Genomic DNA, 27,931 nt, shown 5'->3' with positions numbered 1-27,931 from the left:
GAGATACCCAGCGTGTTCTTCATTCTGAACAGTAGAATGTCATGTCTGACCCGAGTGTCAAATGCTGTACTGAGGTCTAACAGAATTAATATGCTGGTTTGTCCAGAGTCTGCTGCCATAAGCAAATCATTGGTTACCCGTAGCAGAGCAGTTTCACGGTTGTAGATATTCTTCATGATATTGTTAGTTGATGTTTTCGTCTTCCGCACCGTCACCGCCAACTGATTCAGCAGAGTCTATCGATACACATTTAACCAATTTGCCGTGTAACCAATCGACAATTTTCACGTTAATTCATTTGACTGCATCGTTTCTCGGTGCTAGGATTGTCTGTGCACTCACTTCTTCTGTTGATAACCCTTCAATAAGATTTGGACATAATAAGTCCTCTTTTATTGGAAACTTAAAGTGAGGAAAACTTTAAAATGAGCTAAAATGGATACATAGGAGCACTTTTTAAAAAGCAAAACTGAAAAGATCCCTGTTCAAGAACATTTTTTAAAAAGTCACATATACTTCTGACTTCTGATGAATATGGGACACCACAGCAAGAGAGCAAAAACAGCATTTGAAACGGCAAAAGAGAAACAAAATAAAAACAATAAAAAGACGACAAAGAGAATTTAAGAAACCGTAGGGATATAAATGGAGAAGGTGCTGAAAATGAGAAGGAAATCACAAATGAATTGAAGAAACATTTGACTCAAGTACAGCATTTGTTAAGGAAGACACAAGTGGAAGGCCTCATGCAGAGGTAAAAAAACAAACTCTGAGCTCTGTGGAAGCTGGCTCGGACACAGACAGACGGACGCCGATGGTTCAAACACCCACGCACGTTCATTATACTGTACATATTATATACAGAGTGAAGCACACAACCGCAAAACTCCCCCAAAGTCCAAAATGCCTCACTCTCTTCAGGCCTTTTTATAATCACCCGGATGTGCTCCAGGTGCCACTCGATAATCTTCCGCCAGCACTCCCCAGTGTGGCGGAAGTACCGGCTGCACACCCAGAATCACTCCGGGTGTCCCTGGTCTTCTACTCCACAGCACTTCCGGGTGGGGCGGAAGATCTAAGGGCCAGGGCTCCTCAGGCATTGGGGCGCCCCCTGGCGGTGACCACGGGCCCTTATAGAGTTGGGCTTCCAAGCTCCGTTCCCGTGGTCCCCAAAGCCACCAGGGCGGTCGCCCCTCATGGTCTGTAGGAGGCGCAAGCCCTCTTCAGTCCACCTGGGCGTCCCGGCTGGGTACCACCCCAGCCACTCGCCACAGCTCATAGATTTTTAAAATACAAGAGTCCGATGTGCCCTCAATACGCTGAAGACAAATAAAACCCCCAGACCTGATAAAATCTTTTCAACTGCCACAGTTTATAAACCCTTATTAGGCGTATTGGAGCAGTCACTTCAAATACTGGAGGACTAGAAAGTTGTAAATGTGACTCCAGTCTTCAAGAAGGGGGACACAATGGATCCTGGTAATTACAGACCAACATCTCTTACTTCTATGCAATGCAAAACTATGGAAAGTGTAATAAGAAATACATTAGAAAATTACCTAAATGAAAATAATATAAATCAAATAACACGCAGCATGGGTTTATGAGTGGAATGTCCTGCCAAGCCAATCATTTAGATATTTTTGATGAAGTCACCGTAATAATCCATCCATTATCCAACCCGTAAATATCCTAATTACAGGGTCACGGGCTTGAACCACTGCCAACACAGGGCGCAAGGCAGGATACAAACCCCGGGCAGGGCGCCAGCCCACCGCAGGGCACACACACCACACACTAAGGACAATTTAGGGCCACCAATGCACCTAACCTGCATGTCTTTGGACTGTGGGAGGAAACCCACGCAGACACGGGGAGAACATGCAAACTCCACACAGGGAGGACCCGGGAAGCAAACCCACAGGTCTCCTAACTGCGAGGCAGCAGCGATGACCCACTGCGCCACCGTGCCACCCTAACCATAATAATAGTAATAATAATTCTTTACATTTACATTGCGCTTTTCTCGCTACTCAAATTGTCGACAAAAACAAAGCAAACGTCATAATGTACTTAGACTTTCAAAAAGCCTTTGAGTCCCAAACCAAAGATTAGCTGTAGGCATCATGTGTGACCGACACAACTGGATGACAAGTTGGTTAACCGGTCAGAGACAAAGAGTACAGGTAAGAGCAGAACGCTGCACATGGAGTGAGGTCTTCAGTGGAGTCCTTCAGGGGGCTCTCCTTGGACGGTGACTTTATCGGATTTACAACCCCAAATCAGAATAGCTGGGATGGTATGGAATATGCAAATATAAAAAACGCAGTGATTCTTAAGCATACTGTGACTTTTATTTCATTGCAGGCAGTATGAACCCAAGATATTTCATGTTGTGTCTGGTCAGCTTCATTTCATTTGTTAAGACACATCCATTCCTGTTCTGCTTAAGGGTTGTAAATCAGATAAAGTAACCGTCCAAGAACAGCCTCTCGAAGACCTCACTCCATGTGGAGCGTTCTGCTCTTCCTGGGACTTCAGGACGTGTCCTACTGCGACAGACTCCGAGAATTACACCTGTTTAGTCGCGAGCAGAGAGGGGACTGAGTGGGGACCTCAACTGGGCCTTCAAAATTCTAAATGGCATTGACAACGAAGAACCAGCAGAATTATTTCAGCTTAAGGGTGAATCACGTCCTCGAGAACACCCATGAAAATTAAGAGGAAGTGCATTTAGGACTGAAGCACTTCTTTATGCAAAGAGTTGTGGGGATCTGGATCCAACTACTGAGTCATGGAGTTGAAGCAGAACCCTTGCCAAACTTTAAGAAGAATCTGGATACTGGGACAGTTTAGCGATTAGCTAAAACAAACAGGCTAAATGGGCTGAATGCTCTTCTCCTGTTTGTCAAATTTCTTAGGTATCTTGTATTTCTCACCTTTCATAAAACGGACAAACTTCTCCATCTTGTAAAGCACTTTGAGCTAAATCATTTGTATGAAAATGTGCTATGAAATAAATATTGTTGTTGTTCTGCACGCTTTTATTACATCCCGCATTGACTACGACTCCTGTCCATGCCAGGTCTTGCTCAGTCTTATTAAGGATAAAATTGAGCAGCATGTGGCAAGGACAGGAGTTATTCTGAGCAGTCAGCATGAGGTCAGAAGAGGGAGGTCGTGTTTTACTAACAGGCTGGAATTCTATGAGGAGGCAACAAAAGGATACAACCAGAGTGGAGCTTATGGGATTATTTATCTGGACTTTCAGAAAGCATTTGATAAGGTGCCACATGAGAGGTGGGCATCAAACTCAAAGAAGTGGCAGTTCTGAGTGTGGTGTGTAGATGGGTGCAGAATTGGCTCAGACGCAGGAAGCAGAGGGAGATGGTGTGAGGAACCTCATCAGAATTGGCTGATGTTAAGAGAGGTGACCAGCAGGGGGCAGTGTGGGGTCGCTACTACTATTTTTAATATAATAAATGATTTAGATAGGAATATAAAGAACAGGCTGGTTAAATTTGCAGATGATACCAAGATAGGTGGATTAGCAGAAAAATTGGAATCCAATAAATCATTACAGAAGGACTTGGATGGCATACAGAATTGGGCAGATTTGTGGACAATGAAATTTAATGTTAGTAAATGTAAAGAATTACACATAGGAAGTAAAAATGTAAGGTTTGAATACACAATGGGCGGTCAGAAAATCGAGAGTCCAAATTATGACAAGGATTTAGGAGTCAAAGTGGACTCTAAGCCATCGACTTCCCGACAGAAGCCATGAAGAAGGCTAAGAGACTGTCAGGTTATATAGCGCCTTGATGTGTGGTGTACAAGTCACAGGAGGTTCTGGTCAGGCTTTATAACCCACTGGTGAGGCCTCATCTGGAGTACTGGGTGCAGTTTGGGTCTCCAGGCTACAAAAAGGACATAACAGCACTAGAGAAGGTCCAGAGATGAGCGATGAGGCTGATTGAGGGGCTACAGGGGGTGAGTTATGAGGAAAGATTCAAGGATTTAGGAGTCATAGTGAACTATCACCTGCCAGTCATTGTTCAGAAGCCATTAAGAAGGCTAACAGACTGTCAGGTTATATAGCGCCTTGATGTGTGGAGTACAAGTCACAGGAGGTTCTGCTCAAGCTTTATAACCCACTGGTGAGGCCTCATCTGGAGTACTGTGTGCAGTTTTGGTCTCCAGGCTACAAAAAGGACATAACAGCACTAATGAAGGTCCAGAGAAGAGCGACGAGGCTGATTCAGGGGCTACAGGAGATGAGTGATGAGGAAAGATGAAAAGGGCTGAGCCTTTACAGGAGATGAAGAGGAGACCTGACTGAAATGTTTGAATTTATGAAGTGAATTAGTCCATAGACTTGTATTTTAAAATGAGTTCATCAAGAACACAGGGACACAGTTGGAAACTTGTGAAGGGGAAATTTCACACAAACATTAGCAGGTTTTTCTCACACAAAGAACGATAGACACCTGGAATAAGCGACTATGTAGTGTGGTAGACAGTAAGACTTGAGGGACTTTCAAAATTCGACTTGATGTTTTTTTGGAAGAAGTAAATGGACAGGACTGGCGAGCTTTGTTGGGCTGAATGGCCTGTTCTCATCTCGATTGTTCTGATGTTCTATTACGTCCCTACTGGCAAGTTCTCCTTCTAATCTGTTATCACAGTTGGTTCAAATCATTGCAGCAGAAGTTCTCATATAGACCTCCAACAGTGAACACGTCACCCATCCTGCTCCACCTTCACTGGGCTCCCTGTGTCTTATAGGACTGAATGTGAAATCATATTTCTTACGTATAAAGCTTTAAAAGGTGGACGGCATCAGTAACGTCCTGAGTCACTAGGCTCCTGTCCACCCATTAAGGTCCACTGAATCTCTTTGTGCCCCAAACAAACCTGCACTCCATGGCTCTGCTGCTCCAAGGCTTTGAAATGACATCCAGAAAATAAAAAGGTGAGCTGAGTCAATTCATCCTTTAAAAAGCAACACACCTGCCCTGCTTCAACCTACCAGACACTTGAGATCTTACGACTCTTGGTGAAGTCTCACTATTGAGATCTTGGCAAGTCCTCCTCCTCTTCCCCTTTAACTCTCCCTAGGACCGTTGGTGCACTTCTGTTCAAAATGTGTCTGAAGGCCTGTCCCTTTCCTTTCTTGTATTTTAGCTACACCCATATTTATGTTATAATTATCTCTGCCATTTTCACAGGTGTCTTTACTCACAACCGAGATAACATTACATTTGTTTCCAGAGCGCAAGCAGATTTATGCGACTCACCAAACTGAACTGGCCGCCTTTGTGATTTTGTAGTCCAGTGCTGGTGTCCACTTCCTGTGCTTTATTCGATAAATTTGTTGTCGTCGGTAAGTTTAGGTCTGATCCATCTTATTTGTTCCAGGGTGTCCCCTCAGGGTTCAGTTCTTGGCCCTCAACTCTTTATCATTTCCATGCTGCCTCTTGGTGCCATAATTAGACGGCACGGTCTACGGTTTCATTGTTATGCTGATGATACGCCGATTTATTTACACACAGGGCTTTTGCAAACATGACCTCCTCCTGCATTGGTTGCCTATTTGGCTGACATCTGAAAACTTTCTCTGGCTGAATAGTTATAACACTGAGGCTTTAATTATTTTATCTCCAGGCACTTTAAGGAAAACAGGTAATGTTTCAGTAAAAATCCCGGGCTTTATTACATCTTTGTCTGCACAGGTTTAAACTTTTGATCCCACACTCTCCTTTGATTCATATATTAATCATATTATCAAAGATCACCTTTTTCCACCTTATATAAATTTCAAGGCTGTATCCATTGCTCTCTGATAGTGCAGCAGAGATGTTTATCCACGTCTTTGTCACCTCACGCCCTGACGATTGCAACGCAGTGTTGTTTGGTATCCCTGTTCGGACCCTAAACAAGCTATGATACGTACAAAACTCAACAAGAAGGGTGGATACACGCACATTAGTCCGGCACTTCTCAATTACACTGGCTACCTGCCCCTGTCCGCATTCAATATAAACTTCTCCTTTTAGTTTTTAAGGCTCTTCATGGCGTAGCCCCACCTTACCGGTCGTCTTTATTATGTCCATATACTCCATCACCTTCGTGTCGTTCTTCTGACTTCTTACTGGTAACCATTTCACTGTGCAGACTGCACACTACGGGTGACCAGGCTTTTAGTGTATCCAGGCCACAGTTATGCAATGCCCTGCCTTTGGAGCTCCATACAAGTACTGCACCTCACGTTGTGGTTTTAAATCTTTTTTAATGTTGCTTTTTGTTGTTCTTGTCCTCTTTGAGGGCCGAATATTTTTTGCAGGCAACTCTGTTTTCTGAAAAGCACACAAAGCAAAGGTTTCACATGTAAATCAACGTAAAATGCCTGTTGCTGTAGCTGCTGTTGACGCCTGTTCAGTGTCTCTGGTGGCTGTGTAGGGGCAGCTCGATGATGGCCGGTAGGAATGCGTGGCGGGCCGGCTGCCTGGACCGTCTCCGCATGGTGGTGCGACGCAATCTGGTTTGTACCTCTTGTCATCATACGTGGCACTTCTCCCAGGCGAACATTGCTGTGGGTGCATCAGCTTAAGCCAGTACCTCACTTTGGTTTTCAATCTCCATCGTCAGATCACTTGCATCAAAATCAGAGTCCAACAAGGCGATAACACTCAAAATGTCGTTCTCTGAGTATTTTGGTTTGTACATTCCCTTTGGTCTCTCGCCAGATGTCAATGCCATTTTAGAGGTTGTTTGCTCTTCGCTACTCACGCATGTGGCAGGTAATTGAAGTCAAATCAACAAAGCTAACTTTCCTTCCAGCAAAGAGAGTTGAACTAAAACATAACAGCGAGTTTTGTCGCCGTTTCTGGCCGATTACCGTCCTCTACCCCTGAATTTCGACAAAAGTCGTCATCCACCCTGAAAGAGTTAATAATGTTTGTGTATCGGACGGTTTGATGTTATGTATATTGTTGTACTTTGAAAGTCACTTTTAAATAAAATGTATTATTATTACTATTATTATTAGCCCATTTCAGTTCATGCCATAATACAGTGATGGCGAACCATTTAGAAACCAAGTGCCCAAACTGCAATCCAAAACCCACTTATTTATCGCAAAGTGCCAACATGGCAATTTAACCTGAATACCACCTAAAACTGAACACCAGCATAACCAAGGAGCTGGTGGTGGATTTTAGGAGGCCCAGGCCCCTCATGGACCCCGTGATCATCAGAGGTGAGTGTGTGCAGAGGGTACAGACCTTTAAATACCTGGGAGTGCAGCTGGATGGTAAACTGGACTGGACTGCCAATACTGATGCTCTGTCTGTCTGTCTGTCTACTGAGCTTTTAGTTTAGAAAAGCCACTCATACATTAACATCTTTTGTCTTAAAAGAAAAACATAATAGCGGAGCTTTCAATGATACAAACAACTTTTTGTTGAAAGGTAAAAGTTTGCATTCGGTATGCTTTTGAACAATTAATGTGCCTTTTGCTGTTGTATGCATGCTGATAATTTGCCTAACCTTGGCTCATACTTTGTAAGTCTGAGAGCAACACATGCAGCACTCAGGTCATCTGTTAGTCTGTTTCTGGTGTCAGATTTGATTTCATTCAAAGCTGAAAACAGCTGCGCACAAGCATAAGATGTTCCAAACAAAGTAAGGAAAGCGATCTCAAGTGCCTTCATTGACTTAAGATTATTTGGCAGAGAATTCCACACTTTAAGGATTTCATTTTCATAACCAACTGTGCTGTCCTTTGTCATCCCTTCGATCCTCTCAAGTGTTTCACGCAGGTCTTCCCTATTAAGCTCCGCCCCCAAAGCTTCCATTATATATTACGGGGTCGTGGATCGGGTGTGGCGATTAGCAACTCCCGGCAATAATTACAGATGCGGACGACTCCTCCCCTGTGCGCTTAAGCGAGGACTGCCCGCATCACAAAGCTCCCGGAAAACCGCTCCGGCCACTCTACCATAACCCCCTTTAAGCCGCGAGTGCGGCAATTATCTGTTAAAACTGGCCTTTTCAATTTTGAGCTGTGGACCCGCTATACCACATCCCCTCCAACCCCACCATGGGAATCACAGACTCAAAAGGCTGCAGTCCGTGCCGCACCCTCAAGCAGCATGTGTGCCGCCCGCCTTACCCCAGACAGGAGAGGAAGGACGCGCTCCCATTTGGCTGCTGGGCAGAGGGGCGGGTGATGTGAGAAAAGTCCTCCGGCGCGTGAAGAGGGGGAGCGGTGAGGGAGCAGCCCGGCCCGCATTCCTCTGGCTTTATAGTAACGAACTCTGTGCTCGGGCGGCGGCGCGTGCCCACTGAGAGGGCTCTGAGTGCCCCCTTTGGCACGCGTGCCATAGGTTCACCACCACTGCCATAATACAACATAATAACCGGGTCCATTCCTTGGGCCTCGAGTTTGAATGAGCTAGAAGTCTGTATAATGGATGGTGCCTTTCTTAGGGAATGACATGTTCCAAGTACTGTCTTCCTCTTCTTTCGGCTGCTCCCATTAGGGGTCACCACAGTGTTATCATCTTCTTCCATATCGTCCTGTCCTCGTCATCTTGCTTTGTCACACCGATCACCTGCATGTCCTCTCTCACCACATCCATAAACCTTCTCTTAGGCCTTCCTCTTCTCTTACCTGGCAGCTCTATCCTTAGCACCCTTCTCCCAATATACCCAGCATCTCTCCTCTGCACATCTCCAAACCAACACAATCTCGCCTCTCTGACTTTGTCTCCCAACCGTCCGACCTGAGCTGACCCTCTAATGTCCTCATTTCTAATCCTGTCCATCCTCATCACACCCAATGCACTATCTTAGCATCATACATGTTCCAAGTACTGTGATCTTCTGTCATTCTCGTACTTTGATGTTACCTGCGATCTGTTGGGTATACTGTATTTCTCCATTCCTTTCTTTAAGGGCGTCTATCTTTATTGGTATTGTTTGGGACATTCATTCCCCACTTTGGTTCAATTTTGATTTCAAGATCTTTATATTTTGACGGTTTTTTGGTTACTTTTATTGAGGTGTTTCTCTCAGTCGGGATGGACATATCGATTATTCTTTAATGGCGATGTCTGGTTTGTTGGCCTTTATCCCCTGCTCTGTCTGTGTCAGCATGTCCCATTTGATTATGGTGTTATCTTCTTGTGTTACTGATTGGGGATCATCCTCATCCCTTTTTTCTTTTGTGTTGATGTTGATTTTTTTGCAAATGTTCCTGTGCCGGTATGTGACGGTGTTCTTGTGTCTATGAAGGTATTCAGTTTTGGTCAGTTCAGGGCATCTTATTATTATTATAAATGAATGACCCTCATCTGGTGCTGGAGAGTAGCACAAGTCACATGTTGGTCTGACGTGACAGTAGGAATTTCACTGCACCCTGTATATGTGACAATACTTACATTTACATTCATTCACTTAGCAGGGGCTTTTATCCAAAGCGACTTACAAATGAGGTCAACATTGTCACACACGTGCGCATGGGAGGCAGCTAAAGGGTCCGAATAGTGACAATTCCATGCCTGACCAGGGGGTGGTGAGGTGCACTGACTCTCTCTCTCAATCCTCTGCAGACCGTTCACGGGAAATCCCATAAGGGTCCAGCACACATGATGACGTCACTTCTGTCTTTCCAGAGCTCATAACGATGTCACTTCTGGTGCCAATGAGGATGTCACTTCCTGTCCTGACAACATCACTTCCTGTCCAGGCCTTTAAAGCCGCCATCTCTGCCACATGTCTTCAGTTCGGTTTTGGACTTTAAACCAGACACAACTCCTCAGAATTTAACCCTTTTGCAGCCACGGCATAATACACAGGTGGCTGCCCCAAACCTTCTTTATGCTTCCTGTCCATTCTTGTGACAATATAATAAAGGTAACATTACCAGACTAAGTTTCGAAAATGGACTAAAATGAGTGAAAAGTGCACTAGAGCAAAAAGTAAGCAACCATTAAAGTAATTAAAGCACAAGGCTAATGAGCCTTACCTTAACTACAAAAGGAGCCAAGCATCAAAAATCCATTAGCAATTAGAGGAATATTCAAAAACTGAAAAGGAACGTCTTCTAAAGGATTCTTAAACACACTGAGGGAGTCGGCTCGGACACAAGGACAATGAACACTGAAGGACCCCTACTCTCTCTTCTGTTTCTTTTTCCGGTTTCCTTGTGGTGGCCTGCGCCACCACCACCTACTCAAAGCATCATGATGCACCAACATTGATGGACTGAAAGCCAGAAGTCTACGTGACCATCATCAAGTCCTTCCATGAAAACCCTAAATACAAAGAGGACTGTTTGACTTATGTTAGGTAGATTGCCCAGAGGGGACTGGGCGGTCTCGTGGTCTGAACCCCTACAGATTTTATTTTTTTCTCCAGTCTTTGGAGTTTTTTTTTGTTTTTTCTGTCCACCCTGGCCATCGGACCTTACTCTTATTCTATGTTAATTAATGTTGACTTATGTTTCTTTTTTATTGTGTCTTCTATTTCTCTATTCATTTTGTAAAGCACTTTGAGCTACATTTTTTTGTATGAATATGTGCTATAGAAATAAATGTTGATTGATTGATTGATTGATCCCTCCATCAATCCATCCTCCAAATCCACTAACCCACAGCAGGCTTGTGGGGAAGCTGGAGCCAATCCCAACAAGCATCAGGTACAAGGCTGGCACAAATCCATAGACAGGGCACCAGGAGACTGTGGGATGAGCACTCACAAACACACGCCAGGGCCACCCAACCTGCAAATGCTTGGTCTGTGTCTGTCCCAACAGTAGAGGAAGCTGGAGGGTAACTAAGCCTGGAATCGGGGGGGCACACCCCTTAAAAACACCATTTTTTTTCCTTTTTTTTTTTATTTCAAAACATACCAATATACATTAATAAATCGTTCTTTAAGCAATTAGATTCAACAATAACCTCATTTATTTGGAATTCTAAACATCCACGCATCAAAAGAGCGACCCTACAAAGACAAAAGGCAGAAGGTGGCATGGCTCTACCTAACTTCCAGTTTTATTACTGGGCGGCAAATATACAGGCGATAAGAACCTGGACACAAATAGAAGAACATACACAGGCATGGACCGCAATAGAAGTAAAATCCTGCAGTACTTCTTTGTATTCCCTGCTCTGCGCTCCAATAAACACACGTTATCGGCAATACACTAATAACCCAATTGTGCTCCACTCACTTAGAATCTGGAACCAATGTAGAAAGCATTTTAAGACGGAGAAGCTTCTTTCTGTGGCACCCCTGCAAAAGAACCACCTCTTTCAACCCTCACAAACATATGCAGTTTTTAATATCTGGAAAAAATTGGAATTAACTTGTTAAGAGATCTTTATATAGACAACGTCTTTGCATCCTATGAACAATTACATTCCAAATTTAACATTCCAGCAACACATTTCTTTCACTATCTTCAAATCAGGAACTTTGTTAAACAGAACCTTCCAGATTTTCCTCATCTTACACCCTCATCCACACTGGAAAAAATATTGCTCAATTTTGAGGAATTAGACTCCATCTCTACAATATATAAAATCATTTTATAATCCCTTCCTTTCAAAGATCCAAGAGGACATTGGGAATAATAATAATAATAATAATAATAATAATTAATAAATCAGAAAAGGAGTGGAAAGTAGCAATGCAGAGAATTCACTCGAGCTCCATATGCGCAAAGCATACAATTATACAACTCAAAATTATATATCGAGCACATCTGTCTCGACTAAAACTCTCCAAAATGTTTCCAGGGCGAGATCCAACCTGCGAACGTTGCAACCAAGCCCCAGCCTCACTGGGTCACATGTTCTGGGCCTGCACCAAATTAACATTATTCTGGACAAAGATTTTAATTACCTCTCATACAGCCTTGGACTCACAATCCCTCCTAACCCATTAACAGCTGTGTTTGGGGTTCTTCCAGAGGGGCTTAAAGTGGAGAAGGACAAACAAATTGTGATTGCATTCACTACACTGTTGGCACGCAGACTTATTCTGATAAACTGGAAGAACCCAAACTCTCCTCTTTTAAGTCAGTGGGAAACCGATGTGTTATATTATTTGAAATTGGAAAAAATCAAATACTCAGTTAGAGGATCTGTGCAGACTTTTTTCAAAACATGGCAGGATCTAATCTGTAATATTTTAAAATAAGTTTATAAAGCACAGAGAATTTATTAATTTAGGTAAGTTTACAAGCCTTAAATTTTACACCGTTTAGCTTGCTCTCTCTCTCAGGGGTGGGGATCGATCTGTTCTTAACTTAATTCTTTTTTTTGTAAAAACTTGATTGCTATGTATTGATTGTAATAAAATTAATAAATAAAAAAAAAAAAAAAACACCACCACCTACACATGCATTAAGGTGACATGCATGACGTTGGGATGCAGGAGTCCACTGAGTAAAAGCCACACAAACACTGTCAACGGGATTCAAAAGCATGAAATTTCAATTATGGCTTCACAGTCCATCAGTAGTTTATACTGGTAGGAAAACGTTCGGAAAACGTGAAAGGATTTGCATATTTTGATGGAAGTGTATAGTTACATTAAATTAGGACTGGATTAAAGCTAACAAACTGCAACCCAACAATAATGCCCCCTCGGCCCCTCCACTGTGTAACTGACAAGACATTAATACTCAATAAGTTCTAAAAGATATTAAAAATGGAGATCTCAAAGTTCTGTTCAGCTGATGTCACATTACATGACTTTCTGTCGCGGGGCACCAAGTCACATTAAACGACTGATAACTCACTGAGCATGTGCGGTTTACCATCCGCGTTTAAGACTTTGTAGCGCAGTCGTGCTCGTCCACATTCCTTTTTCTAACTCCCAGCTTAGTGCTGCACCGATGCTGCGCAAAGGGTTAACAGCTGCAGCCCTTTTCTTTTCGTTTTTTTCCAATTTTGTTTACCGTATATACTCGCGTATAAGTCGGGTCTTGAAACCTGAAAAATTTATCATAAAAATCAGACCCCAACTTATATACGCCCTTTCAAAAATGCGACACTTAAATGTATTTAAGTTTATCCGTACTGACCCCTACTCTCTTTTCTGTTTCTTTTTCCGGTTTCTTTGTGGTGGTGGCCTGCGCCACCTCCACCTACTCAAAGCTTCATGATGCTCCAACAATGATGGACGGATTAAAAGGAAGAAGTCTACGTGACCATCATCATCATCAAGCCCTTCCGTGAGAACCCTAAATATAAAGAGGACTGTTTCATTTATGTTAGGTAGAATGCCCAGAGGGGACTGGTCAGGTGGTCTCATGGTCTGGAATCCCTACAGATTTTATTTTTCTCCAGCCATCTGGAGTTTTTGTTTTTCTGTCCCCCCGGCCATTGGACCTTACTCTTATTCGATGTTAATTAATGTTGATTTATTTTGTTTTCTTATTGTGTCTTTTATTTTTCTATTCTTTAATATGTAAAGCACTTTGAGCTACTGTTTGTATGAAAATGTGCTATATAAATAAATGTTGTTGTTGTTGTTGTTGTTATTTATTTTTTGCCTTCTCCAATCTCACACCAGTTTCTCAGACACATCGAATTTTGTTGCAGCAGCGCAGTTACCAATTTCTTTCGCCACTTCAACGACTTTTCATTTAAAACCAGCTTCATATTTTCTTCTGATCGAACGCTCCATCGTAGATAAGGGATGTTCTTATGATAAAGACGTATGAGGGAGGGTGTGAGACACTAAAAAACACAAATCAGTGCAGTCATCGCTTTGGAATAGTTCGGGTATCACCGTGTGGTCACATAGGCACGAGACAGGGAAATAAAAGGCCTGGGCGTTGATGGGCGTTAGCATATCAAAATCTATTAGACCAATAGCGTGAGTTTTCCACATTCGACTTATACGACCAACATTATAAAATACTAGAAATAATACGGTAAAATCAAGTCCCGACTTATCCACGGGAGAACTTAAACGCGAGTATATACGGTAATTATGTAAAACTCAAGTCATCACAACCATGAGCCTCTGGTCTGTTTGCAAGCTTCAAAACACACATACACACCATCCTTATCCCTCGTCGCTACAATCTACACATTGAGCTTGTGGATGACAGCTCACCCGCACACACAGAACCCACTCCTCCGACTAAAAATGAAAATCAGTCCTGTTTGATTTTATCGTAGCCAGGCGAGTTGGCCTCAGTCATTGGGTATGTCACACTAAACGACCGACCGGCCAAGACTATGTAAATGTAGGCTACAAATGAAAATCACTGAGAAAGACGTCTAAAGTGGCCTGGGCTTGACACACTCAGCTGATGACTTTAATGCTAGCCAGACCCAGAGGGCCGCGTTTACACTCAACAGAATCGAAACTCTTGCGCCCTGAACATGGAAACAAACGTGATATCCGACAACACCTTTCAATGAGACGTGTAAACTTTAGTCACTCATCATGCCAAGGAAAATGCTATTTTAACAATGCAGACTAATATTTAACATGGCAGATAAGGACAATTACATCCATCCATCCATCCATTTTCTAACCCGCTGAATCCGAATACAGGGTCACGGGGGTCTGCTGGAGCCAATCCCAGCCAACACAGGGCACAAGGCAGGAACCAATCCTGGGCAGGGTGCCAACCCACCGCAGATAAGGACAATTACAATAAAAAAAAAAAAAAAGTGTGGCAGTGAAAGTGTTAAGGGGATGATAGCTGGGGGTTGTGCTCTGTGGTGCCCCCAATTTGATGACCAAAGCGCACGCTCGTTTTGCTTAATCTGAATCCCAAAACGTCATCTTGTCCTTTAAACTTTAGCAGGCCGATGTTCGTCAAGTATTGGGAGGGGGCCTGCTGGCGTATTCAGTTAGTAACTACGAGCTCTGCAGACTGGGATTTCAATTTCGCTTTCATTAGAGCGGCAGCAGCTGCTCGTGTTTGCCATTGCCAACTTGTAATCAGTGGTTATTTCTGTCTTCTGGATGAAGTTGTTTCTTAATGAGGCTTCTTGTTTCTGTTATAACCAAAGAGAGGAGAAAAGAACTACACAGAAAAGACAAAAAAGGGCCAAAAGTACGGAGCCCTGGAGAGGACATGGGTACAACAAAAAAAAAAAAATCATGGGAACAGTTTACAATTCACGCACACGTTTTAATAAAAACACTCCCTTGGTTTAGTTCAGGGGTGGGCAGATTCAGTCCTGGAGGGCCGCAGTGGCTGCAGGTTTATTCTCCAACCCAATTGCTTAATAAGCAGGACTTATTGCTAAAGTAACACTTCTGCTTCACTTTAGTGGTCTCGCTCGTTATGATTTTGAAACCTTATTGCTTATTTTAGTCTTAAACAGCGGTAGTCTCGGTTTTTAATTGCTCCTAATTAGCAATAACATGAAAATGACAAAAGAGAGCAGCATTTCTCCATTAAGCTTGTTTCCATTTACGACTGTGTGTGTTTAACATGGACTATTGGGTTTAATTAAATACTTGGAAGTGAAAAGAAAAAAGTGAAGGACTGAGAACAAGTCCTCCATTTTAGGATGATATCCATAGAAAGGAAAAAAAAAAACTAGGATATGAGAATGACAGAATTAAAGCACTAGCAAGCCATGAAATTAAATAATTGACAAGGATTGTTTTTTTATTAAGCAACTGGATCGGAACAAAAACCTGCAGCCACTGCGGCCGTCCAGGGCTGAATCTGCCCACCGGTGGTTTAGTTAATTCACGCGCATGTTTTAATTAAAACACTCTGCTGGTTTAATTCATTCATACGCACCTTTTAACCAAAACGTTCTCTCACTTTCGTTAATTTGAGTGCAGATTTTAATTAAAACGTTCCCTCAGTTTAGTTAATGCGTGCATATGCGCCCTGCATGGCCCTGCTGCGCAAGAATTAAGCAAATTGAGGAAACGTTTAAAGTCAAATGTGCATGTGAATTGGAATTATTTACATGATTTCCTTTGTTTTTCTTTTTCTTCACCCTCACCGGGGCTCCATACCAAAGCGGTGAAAAATGGTTAGGAGAAAGATGAATTGGCGCAGGTGGGAGTCAAAATGAATCAAAGAGAACAATTAAAATCAAACAAATCAAAAATACAAATCCAAAAACGGAAGAGGCAACTAAACATTCTTTCTACAGCTAGTGAGAAATCAAGCAAAATGACGCCTTTGATTGGCTAACTAAAAAAGATTACCATATGCAAGCTTTCAAGGCAACTCGGACCCCCTCTTTAGAAAATGGCACATCTCCCCGGCCTGCAGAAAAGGTGTAAAACGTGTCCTAACATTTATGATCCAGATTGTAGTACTAGGGTGTTGTACCGTGTTAGCCATTATGAACGTAGTGAGAAGTCAAGCAAAATGACACCTTTTATTGGCTAACTAAAAAGATTACCATAGGCAAGCATTCGAGGCAGCTCAGACCCCTTCTTCAGCCGAGATGTAATCTAAGATGTCGCTGGCCATCTGTGCCAGTTTCTTCCACCAGGTCTTCAATTCCATTGAGTAGCGCTACATTTCAGCGTTTTGCATGTCTGTAGTACTAGGTGAAAAATGGTTAGGAGAAAGGTGAACTGGCGCAGGTGGGAGTCAAAATGAATCAAAGAGAACAAATAAAATCAAACAAATCAAAAATACAAGTCCAAAATCTGAAGCGGCAACTAAACATTCTTTCTACAGCTAGTGAGAAATCAAACAAAATGACACCTTTGACTGGCTAACTAAAAAACATTACAATATGCAAGCTTTCGAGGCAACTCGGGCCCCTTCTTCAGAAAATGGCACATCTCCCCGGCCTGCAGAAAAGGTGTAAAACATGTCCTAACAATTATGATACAGATTGTAGTCCTGGGTGGCACGGTGGTGCAGAGTTAGCGCTGCTGCCTCACAGTTAGGAGACCCCTGGTTCGCTTCCCGGGTCCTCCCTACGTGGAGTTTGCATGTTCTCCCCGTGCCTGCGTGGGTTTCCTCCGGGTACAGTCCAAGGACATGCAGGTTGAGTGCATTGGCGATTCTAAATTGGCCCTAGTGTGTGCTTGGTGTGTGGGTGTGGGTGTGTGTGCCCTGCGGTGGGCTGGTGCTCTGTCCGGGGTTTGTTTCCTGCCCTGCGCCCTGTGTTGGCTGGGATTGGCTCCAGCAGACCCCCGTGACCCTGTAGTTAGGATATAATGGATGGATTGTAGTCCTAGTCAGGGGTCCTCAATCACGGTCCTGGAGAGCCGCAGTGGCTGCAGGGTTTTGCTCCAACCCAGTTGCTTAATAAAAAGCACTTATTGCTAAAGTAACACTTCTGCTTCACTTTAGTGATTTTGAGCCCTTATTGCTTAATTTTGTCTTAAACAGCTATTTTAATTGCTCCTTATTATCAATAACATGCTAATGACAAGAGAGAGCAGCAGTTCTCCATTTAACTTATTTACATTTACACCTGTGTGTATTTATCTGCACTATTGGGTTTAATTAAATACTTGGAAGAAAAATGAAGAGAAAAAAGTGAAGGACTGAGAACTACTCGTCCATTTTAGCCTTCAAATCATTTGCATGATAGAAAGGGAAAGAAAATCAAGGATATGAGAATGACCTGACAGAGCAGAGTTAATTTAATTTCATAGCTTGTTAGTGCTTTATTGGCAAGAATTGCTTTCTAATTAAACAACCAGGTCAGAACAAAAACCTGCAGCCACTGCGGCTCTCCAGGACTGGGACTGAGGACCCCTGGTCTAGGGTGTTGTTAGCCATTATGAATGTAGTGAGAAGTCAAACAAAATGACACCTTTTATTGGCTAACTAAAAAGATTACAATATGGAGGCTTTTGAGGCAACTCAGACCCCTTCTTCAGGCGAGATGGAATACAGAAACTGGAGTTCCCTGTGTTTATACAGACTCAGCTACAACTAGAATAGTTAAAAGCACACCATCATAGAATATTTCCAATTATCCCAATGCTTGAATGTCATGCGCTGCCTGCCATGAGCACAATGACGGCGTGCTTTACATCAGTGTCTGGCAACATGTCAGAGTATCCTTTGAGCAACAAAATGACCACGACCATAAGAAAGAAAAATAAAGTAAGCGCAAAAATATCAGTAAACCAAAAGACATTGCAATGACATCCAATAAACAATCTTCTTCTTCTTCTTCTTGAGGAAACCCAGCACAGGGGATGCACAAACCAGTGTGTTTCTTCATGCCAGTCCTAAGCCCAGATAAATGGGGAGTGGTTACATCAGGAATGGCATCCGGTGTAAAATTTTGCCAGATCAATAAGCGGACAACATCCAATAAAATAAAAACAATACTAATAATTGAACACGTGAATGTCACTTCGTAATGGTCAGAAACTATTCATGACAGTTCCTCTGTTCCTGCTCTCAGTGTGTTAATTAAAAGCATGGCTCCCAATGTCTGCTCCGTGAGCCCCATGGCCTCTGCTAGATTTAACCTGCGTCCACACTACATACGTTTTCATTTAAGTACAGCATTTTCAAACAAAAACGATCTCCGCCCACATTTGTTTCATCACATCGTTTACGGACAGTAACTCCACCCTCACGAAAACAATTTAGTGTTTTAGAGCAAAGTGGGTGTGGGGCAACTGTCCATCATTTTTGACTTCAGCCAATTGCACACAAGATAGTTGCTGTCGTGAATCCTCCAGTCTGCAGCAGTACCCGATGTGACGTAGCTGTTCGCCCACACTAGGCAAGCGAGAATCCGTGGAAGCCGGAGGCAGAAGTGTCCTCCATGCATGTGCACACGGAAAACAGCAATGGCAAATACAAAAAAACAAAAAGAAAAATAGGTTACTTTGTTTGGACTGAAGTGGAATTGTTACTGAGAGTAACGCATGAGTATAAGCCGAGGAAAGCAGCTTAGAAGATGTAATGAGCAGGAGTCAATCAGGGAAGGGCCACGTCATAAGCACGACAATTAGAGTCTGTGCTTTCAAAATGGCAATGTTCAGCTGGCTATTTCATCGATTTACGGCTCTAGAGAGAGCTTTTCAAAAGTTTCTGTTTTTTGAGTGTTAACAAAGATGGGGAAATGTGGACAAAAGGCCAAAAACAGAGACAAATGTCTGCGTTTTTTAAATAAAAACAAAGGAGTGTGGGTGTAGCCTTCATTTTGGCCAGGCCCCTAAATGAGAGGGTCCCTCACGATCCCCACGGTCCCCACGGGGTCTCCTGTCTAATCTCGTCTGTCAGCCTGTCCATCACCATTGCAAATAAGAAAGGCCTCAGAGCCGCTCCCTGATGTAATCCCACCTCCGTCACACCTACAGCAGACATCACCACTGTCACACTTCCCTCGTTCATATCCTGTACAACTCTTGCGTCCTTCTCTGCCACTCCCGATTTCATCATACAATACCACAGCTCCTCTCAGTCACCCTTTCTTTAAAAGAAGCTGCACCTGCTCTGGTCTGCTGATCATGCGTCCTGGACACGATTCACCACAATCTGAAACTAAACTAAGTACAATTTAAAGCAGTCGCCAAGATGCGATCTGAAGGTCAATTTGTCCAGAGAAACTTTGAAACATTGCATTCCGTAAATGTGCTGCTGTTGAGAGATGCACTCCCTAATAACCCGGAAGTACTTCCATTGGGCAGTAGCCCTGGCACCAGAAGTACTCCTGAGTCCTTAATAAAAGGGACTGCACTCCCTTATCCAGGCGAGTCGGGGATGGGAGGACATGGAGCAACACTTGACTGGAGGAGGGCAATGCGGTGGTAAGAGGAGTTGTGATTTGTAAGAGTGAGAGATTACTTGTGCTTTTGCTACTTTGTGGAGGAATTTAGTTAATAAATCATCCTTTATTTGAACCCAGGACACAGTGTTTAATCGTGTTTGGGGCTCACTAACTCCCCCCCCCAGTTCTATCACAGAGCCAAAAACAAGACATGATCTGAAGGTTGGTTCCCAAAGACAGGGTACAAAACCCAGTTGCCCCTGATGTCACCTAAAACGTTGGTCTCCCCAAATGGAGATCTTCAGCATGATCAGTGGAGATGTCAGCTGAAGCATACAGTAACCTCTCTTAATGCCATGTACAGCAAAGGTGGTCCAAAAGAATACAGAGTGTCACACATGTACGCATGGGAGGCAGCAAAAAGGCTCAAAAGACGGTAATTCCTCACCAAACCAGGGGATGGCAGAGTGCACCAATCCTTGCTCTTTTCCATTAGCAGACCAATCATGGGAAAATTCCGCTTGGGTCCGATGACAGTACTTCCGGTTCCAGCAGCAAGATGCTGCTTCCGGCTCCAAGGACGTCACTTCCGGTTCCTGCCATGTCACTTCAAGCCCATCACCCCCGACCCCCTTGACATCAATTCCGGTTTCAAGCATCATGACATCACCTCCGGTTATGGCTCCAAGGACGTCACTTCCGGCCCTGGCCCCGAGGGCATCACTTCCAGTTCCGGCCACATCATTTCTGCCCCTGGTGATGTAACTTCTGGTTCCGGCCACGTCACTTCTGCCCCCAGCTCCCAAGGACATCACTTCAGATACCAGCCACGTCACTTCCGGTCCCGGCCCTGAGGGCGTCACTTTCGGTTCCTATCTAATCTAACTAGGAAAAGAAAATCTGAACACATTTCTCCAGTTTTGATGTCACTACACTGGTTACCTGTGCCATTCAGAATTGCCTTTAAAATACTGCTTATGGTTTATAAACCCTTAAATAATCTGCTCCATTTTATATATTGGAGTGTCTGACACATTATATTCCAAATCGTAACCTCAGATCCTCAAATGAGTGTCTGCTCAGAATTCCAAGAACAAACTTAAAAGAAGTGGTGAGGCGGGTGGCCTTCTGCTGTTATGCACCTCAAATCTGGAATAGCCTGCCAATAGGAATTCACCAGGCTGATACAGTAGAGCACTTTAAAACACTGCTGAAAACACATTACTTTAACATGGCCTTTTTATAACTTCACTGTAACTTAATCCTGATACTCTGTATATTCAATTCTTCATAACTATTCCTGGTGGCTCTAAAATCTGTACTGACCCCAACTCTCTCTTCTGTTTCTTTTCCCGGTTTTATGTGGTGGCGATCTGTGCCATCACCACCTAATCAAAGCACCGTGATGTTCCTACATTGATGGATTAAAAGCCAGAAGTCTACATGACCATCATCATCAAGTCCTTCCAGGAGAACCCTAAATACAAAGTGGACTGTTTCGTTTATGTGAAGTAGAATGCCCAGAGGGGACTGGGTGGTCTCGTGGCCTGGAACCCTCGCAGATTTTATTTTTTTTCTCCAGCCATCTGGAGTTTTTTTTTTTTTCTGTCCTCCCTGGCCATCGGACCTTACTCTTATTTTATGTTAATTAGTGTTGTCTTATTTTAATCCTTACTTTGTCTTTTATTTCTCTTTTTCTTCATCATGTAAAGCACTTTGAGCTCCATTATTTGTATGAAAATGTGCTCTAGAAATAAATGTTGTTGTTGTTGTTGTAATGACATAATTTCCCATCTACCTTACATATAAGCGCCATGTTTTCCAGTTCTTGTTGTTCTTCGTTATGGACTGATCTATATCAACTTGAACCATATCTTTGCTACATTTTTGGCAGCCAATTGCAAGTGTATGGGCAGCTGCCCTCAAACCTCTTCCTGTATTGTGTGGATCATTTACAAGAGGTGATCTGTGTATCAGAGCAAGATGATGTATAAATCACTCGGCTATGTTAGCCCATCGTGTACTTACTTACGTTCTTATCTATTAATGACAATTAGGCTGCTGGCCAGTGCCACGCTATATGGGGGGGAACCACTAAAACCACAACCACTACCACCACCGCACAATCAGTCTGACCTTCTTTTGAAGGTTGGCTTTAATTTCTGTTCTACTCCTTTCAGCTCGGATGCCTCTCATTTATAGCAGTTACTCCCCGCTTGTGATACTTCTTGACATTCCTAGCTTTTCTCCAGTCCACCCAGTCTCTAGCCTTTAATTCCACCTCGATGCCAGCCTGCTGAGCCCATCCCTATGTGTCCGGTGACATGTGCCACCTCTGCTGCATCGATGCTGTCAGCCTGCTTGCTATCACATTATCTTCAAGGCCGAAGAGTTTTTATGGATCACTGGCTAAGATCCAGGAATGTGAAATGCAAGTGCAGCAACATTGGATTTTTCATATAAATACATGCAGTAAACTGGAATGTGGAATTTACACTAAGAAGTGCCTTGTTGGCAAGTAAGTGGTCTGCCATATCTTTGACTTTGGTTGTCAGTCCAAAACACTGACATAGACCCCAATTAATGTGAATGTCCTCTGAAGTTCACGTGTGGTCTCCATGATGTGATCTGATGCACAACTCCAAAAGATGACAGGCCATGTTCTTGTCTGTGCGGGATCGACACATTCTGCCCACGTCTGGGTGAGGTTTGTCTCCGGGTCCTCCCAGCTTTCCTCCCACATCCCACAGAGGCACATTAGGTGATTTAGTTACTCTCAATGACTCGGTGAGACAGAGTCTGTCTGCGTGAGTTTACTACCGTGTACTAAAATCTGTCAGGATAGGCCCTCTGCATTCCTTGTATGATACAGAAGACCGGTGGGTCCATTCCGGTTTGACAACCTGAACCCCAATTTCCTCACACCACATCCAAATCAACGTTACTCACAGATGACATCTTAAACAAAGCCCTCCTGGCCTTGACGTGAGTCTCATTTGCCCCAGATGTCAACTGAAGATTAACCCCAGATGTGATCTGAGGCACACGCCCACCACAAAATCACAAATCTGAAGCCCTTAAATGTGAACAGACTTTCAAGGACAAACCCTGCCTGGTAAATGTAAAGCAATCACACACAAACTCCCTGTGCTTTGCTTAGCAGGACAAGGACAAATGTGAATCTTTCTACAAGTCCAAGGAGGTTCTGCTCAACCTTTATAACACACTGGTGAGGCCTCAGATCCAGATCTCCAGGCTCCAAAAAGGACATAGCAGCACAAGAAAAGGTCCAAAGAAAAGCGACGAGGCTGATTCAGGGCTACAGGGGATGAGTGATGAGGAAAGATTCAAGGATTTAAGAGTCATAGTGGACTCTAAGCCATCGACTTCCAGACAGTGTTCAGACGTCATTGAGAAGGCTAACAGACTGTCAGGTTATATAGCGCCTTGATGTGTGGAGTACAAGTCACAGGAGGTTCTGCTCAACCTTTATAACACACTGGTGAGGCCTCAGCTCCAGGTCTCGAGGCTACAAAAAGGACATAGCAGCACAAGTAAAGGTCCAGAGAAGAGCGACGAGGTTGAGTCGGGGCTACAGGGGATGAGCGATGAGGAAAAATTAAAAGAGCTGAGCCTTTACATGAGATGAAGAGGAGACCTGACTGAAGTGTTAAAGATCCTGAAGTGAATTAGTCCAGTGGATCGAGACGGTGACTTTAAAATGAGTTCATCAAGAACACGGGGACACCGTTGGAAATGTGTGATGGGTAAATATCACACAAACATTAGGAAGGTTTTCTTTAAGCAGAGAACCACAGACACTTGGAATAAGTAGTGTGGTGGACAGGAGGACTTTAGGGACCCTCAAAGCTCGACTTGATGTTTTTTTTTTTGAAGAATTAGGTGGACAAGACTGGCGAGCCTTGTTGGGTTGAATGGCCCGTCCTTGTCCAGATTGTTCAAATGTTCGAATGTGTCCGTCATTAATACTTGTAGGCTCTAATATGACTCACCTCGAGTCTGTGCTTCAACAGATGTCGCTGTATAAATGCCTGCATGTTGTATGGCGTCTGACAGCAAATGTTCAGGTAGTTTACACAAGAGGATACTTGCTCACTTATGGATGACAAATTATTTTACCTTGTAACAGATAAGAGTAAGCGCTACTCATATATCATACCATATCTGCAAAATAATGAAGGAACTGGAGCTACAACAGGTCACACCATTCATGAAAATACCATAATGATGTTAAAGATAAGAGCACGACAGCTTCAGCTCAAGGCTCGGATATGGACCTTAGTAATCCCTATGATTATGGCAACGGATACATTCTGTATTTTTATATATTGGAAGCCAAGGACTGAAATGGATCCAGGATGGCACCGATCAAGGGTACTGTATATGTGATGGCCAAAACTAGCGAGACTGAGGTCACTGAGGGCTGGTAGGGGGCCACATTTCTTCATGTCTGTTTGGTGACAGCATACTGTTTCTGTTCGGGATGGTATTTAGGAACAAGTCCAGAGAAGAGCGACGAGGCTGATTCCAGGGCTACAAAGGGAATGAATTATGAGGAAAGATTAAAAGTAAATTAAGTAATTAAGTAAATGGAGAGGATGCGCGCTCAGAACGCGGATGTGCATACATCATGTCCCAGCATTCATTTGACGCGTCCTCTGAGCAGGTCCTCAGAAATTAACGCGACGCGTGTGCGAGTTGCAGTCCCAGCAAAAAGTCAGGGGGCGCAGTGTGCTAAAAATGGGAAAGTGACGTCAGAGTCTCTGTTTATTATCCACACGTGACAGAAAGCCGCTTTGAGGATCCTAAGGTGATCGGTGTGCGAGCTTCGATGTTTGATGAATGGTGCGATGTGGTGAAGCAAAATGCCAACATACAGATGCATTCGTGGTGCTTTTATATTCAAGCGTCGCATGTTCCCGATCGTAATGACACGATACATTTTAAACGTCTCACATACCGTCTTCTGTGCCATCTTTTTTTGGTTTTTTTTGGCACCTTCACAACAGCAACAGAATGTACAGCACTGTATTTAAGACACAGAGAAAAAAAATCAAGGGCACGGTGAAAAGGTGTATTTTGGGATTAAAGTGGAAATTTTGGCTTAAATCTCGAAGTGTCCACTTTAACCTCGTTGTTTACTGTATCATTAAAGTAGGCCGTTGTAAAGTGTGGGAAATGCCTGCGTAAAGTAGAACGTCATCTTAAATCTGACCCAGTTGTTAATCGCTACGAGCTTCTGGGGCTTCCTCCTGACCTGGCAATAGATCGCCACACAGAACATATTAAATATAATGTATGATATTCCAACTCTCTGCACATTTAGAATCCTTAGATTTATACTTGATATCATTTTCATGATGAAATGCATTAGCATATGTATGTTACATTTTACAGATAAATCGTTAATTTCGATAAAATAACGAATACTGTTAATAATTAAACACATGGGGGTGACACGGTGGCAGACCGGCAGCACTGCTGTCTCGTAGGGAGTCACGTCGCTGGTGTTCCCTGCCTGGAGTTTCCATGTTTTCCTGATGGGTTTCCACACTGTGCTCCAGTTTCCTTCCAAAGATATGCAGATTTGGGGATTTGGTGACGCTAAAATGATGCCAGTGTATATGAGTGCTTCTATTCACCTTGCGATGAGCTGATGCCCCATCCAGGGATCGTTTCTGCCTCATGCCCAATGCTAGCTGGAATGGGCACATCCCTGGATTGATGGATTTAATCATTAAACATCCTTTTCAGAGATACTACTGGTAAAGTGTCATCGGAATTTAATGGCTGTTCTAGGAAATTCACAACACAGCGAAGACAAACCTGTTCTCACCGTGATGATATCTCGCACTGCCACCTGGTGGATTCTTCCAGATTCACGTAAGGAGCTACACATGAAAACAGTCTGGATTAAAATCTGGTGGTGCACAGAGGTGGCATCATCAGACGTGGTTCATCAGCAGATCTGAGTAGTCAAGAAGGAGCCTTGGGCAACATAAGTGTCTCCCACATGGTGACACATGCCGGTCACTCCTACACCTAAAAAGCTGAAGTGGTCAAGATGTGACAAGGCTGAAGCCCGGACCTGGAGTTGGGTTGTGTACTCTGTCAGATATGGTCTGGTTTTGTGGATGTTGTGTAGAGTGAATCTATAAGACCAAGAGATCACTGCGACATGGTCAGTGAAGAAAAGTTGGTCATCGTTGGCATACCGCCGTGTTAGCGATAATCAGCCGATCTGAACGGAGATGGGGTGATGGATAGATAGACGTCATGAGAAAACAAGAAGGTCTTTACCAGGTTGAACTGGAGATGCTGCTCCCTCCTCCAGTTTGCAATACTAGTAAGTGATACAGAGATGCCAGTTGGCACAGTGTGGTCCTGTGGAGGGACATCATGTACAGCTAAGTGTCATCAGCATAGAACTGATAAGAAAAACAGTGGGATGATAAAGTTAAGTGAGGCTATCTATAGAGAAAAGTGGTGAGGGTCCAGCACCCTTCCTTGGGGCACCCTAATGCCAGATGGATGGAGCTTTGACATCTCTGCTTGCCAGGATGGACAGAAGGATATGCTAATGATGTAGGAGTCAAACCACCACAGGGTAATGCCAGCAATGCCAAGGTTCACGGAAGGGTGGCAAGGAAGATCTGGTGGTTGACCGTGTCTGAGGAAGAGGAGAGATCGATCTAACACGTCGGTAGCTCTAGCCAGCTGTAACATGTTGATAACGGTAAGAAGAGCCGCCTCGGTGGAATGCCCCTCTTGGAACCAGACTGATTAGGATCAAGCAGTCTGCTCTTAGAGTTGCCGGTAGTCAGTGCCACCTTCTACGCTAGACGTGCACACAATCTGGCAAACTGGAGTCAAGCAAAACCCGCCGTGTTGAATGTGACTAAACCTCAGATGGGAATAAATCTAAAGCAAAATTCATGCCAGATGTGAGCAGATGACAGGACATGCTACAGTACATGAATGCTTACAAGTCTGTTGGCTCCTCTTCTTCCCACATGTGAACCGGTCCCTGCTTTCCCATACACGATAACAAAAACAAATCTAAATATGTCCAGTAAGTCCACAGGTTTGTGGGGTCGTTATGGTCACATGTGCAGAGGACCGTGAAATCCTTACTGGCAAAGGTACCTGAGACTATCTCAAGCATAGCCGTCCTGTGGGCATTAGTGCTCCCTGTGATGGGGTACAAACCATTAACAGTTCACCAGCACACTTGACCCCTACAGATGTGAACAAACTGCCAGCTCAGTCCTTCCATTATCGTATTCCCACCTTGAATCTCCTAATCTGAGAAATGGAAGGAACTGGAGGCCAAGTGCCCACCCCATGACAGTTGGAAACACTCCTCCGACTCCACTGGTATTTAGAAAGCAGTGCCCACTCCCCCCCCCACCTTTTGTAATCTTAGGAGAAGAATGCTGAGCAGTTCTCCTGACACCCCCACATTGACTCCAGGTCATGAATGTGGTGCCCATGTATGCCCACAGGCTTCAATCAGCGGCCACCCCTTTAACCCCGCTGCGCTTCTTACCTTCGTCCCCCCTCTCCTCCCGTCTCTCGCTCTGTCTTTTTGATTTTTTGCAGACTTCAGCAGAGGCCCTTCGTAAGCGGTGGAGCTGTGCTGCGGTTCCTGCCAGATAGCATCTGGAAGTGGGATGCAGTTGTTTTCAAGATCTGAGAGAGAGAGTGAGAGTGAGTGAGTGAGTGAGAGAGAGAGAGAGAGAGACAGAGAGAGGGGCCGTCCGATTACTTTAAAACAGACACACACACCCCCAGTAGGACCACCTCCTCGTCCTCACCACCCCAAACACTCGCAGCAGAGCTCTGTGGAACAAGCAGTTCAACTCCAAGTCAACTTCAAAATCCAAAAAGGATCCCACCACCCCCTCTCCCATTGCCCCACCCCCAGCGTAGCCCAGGGGGCCCCACTGGCTCCCCTGCCAAATGTTGCCTACACAACCCCCTCAACTCCACCCCCAACCACCTTTAAGAGGAAATGCAGTGCTTGGCTCTGTCGGAGCACAAATAGGCACAGACGTTCACGTTTTCATTTTGTTGTCCCCGCCTTTTTCTCCATTATGTCTGATTTCTCTATCAGGTCATCATGACGTGTGACAGTAACAGCTTTCTTAATGTTTTGCTGTCAGCTTCCAGGTTCTCATTGTCTTCTGCCTTGG

General features: G+C 43.9%; 1 protein-coding gene across 2 annotated transcripts in view; it reads right to left on the bottom strand.

The window, feature by feature from the left end:
* Positions 1-27,582, bottom strand: part of kank4 (KN motif and ankyrin repeat domains 4) — a 165,303-nt gene extending 137,721 nt beyond the window's left edge. The window contains exons 1-2 of one of the 2 annotated variants that reach the window (XM_039734518.1): positions 27,525-27,582; positions 27,286-27,428 (exon numbers count right to left, since the gene is read on the bottom strand). The gene's annotated coding sequence lies outside the window, so the exon portion shown is untranslated. Of the gene's footprint in view, positions 1-27,285; positions 27,431-27,524 lie in introns of those variants that run through there. The other variant, XM_039734519.1, reaches the window with a different exon arrangement.
* Between the last annotated feature and the right edge of the window lie 349 nt (positions 27,583-27,931).

This window comes from Polypterus senegalus, chromosome 14, assembly GCF_016835505.1.
Source record: "Polypterus senegalus isolate Bchr_013 chromosome 14, ASM1683550v1, whole genome shotgun sequence".
In the NCBI taxonomy this organism is placed as follows: Eukaryota; Metazoa; Chordata; class Cladistia; order Polypteriformes; family Polypteridae; genus Polypterus; species Polypterus senegalus.
The sequence above is the reverse complement of the archived record's forward strand: the minus strand, read 5'-3'. Positions and strand labels throughout refer to the sequence as shown.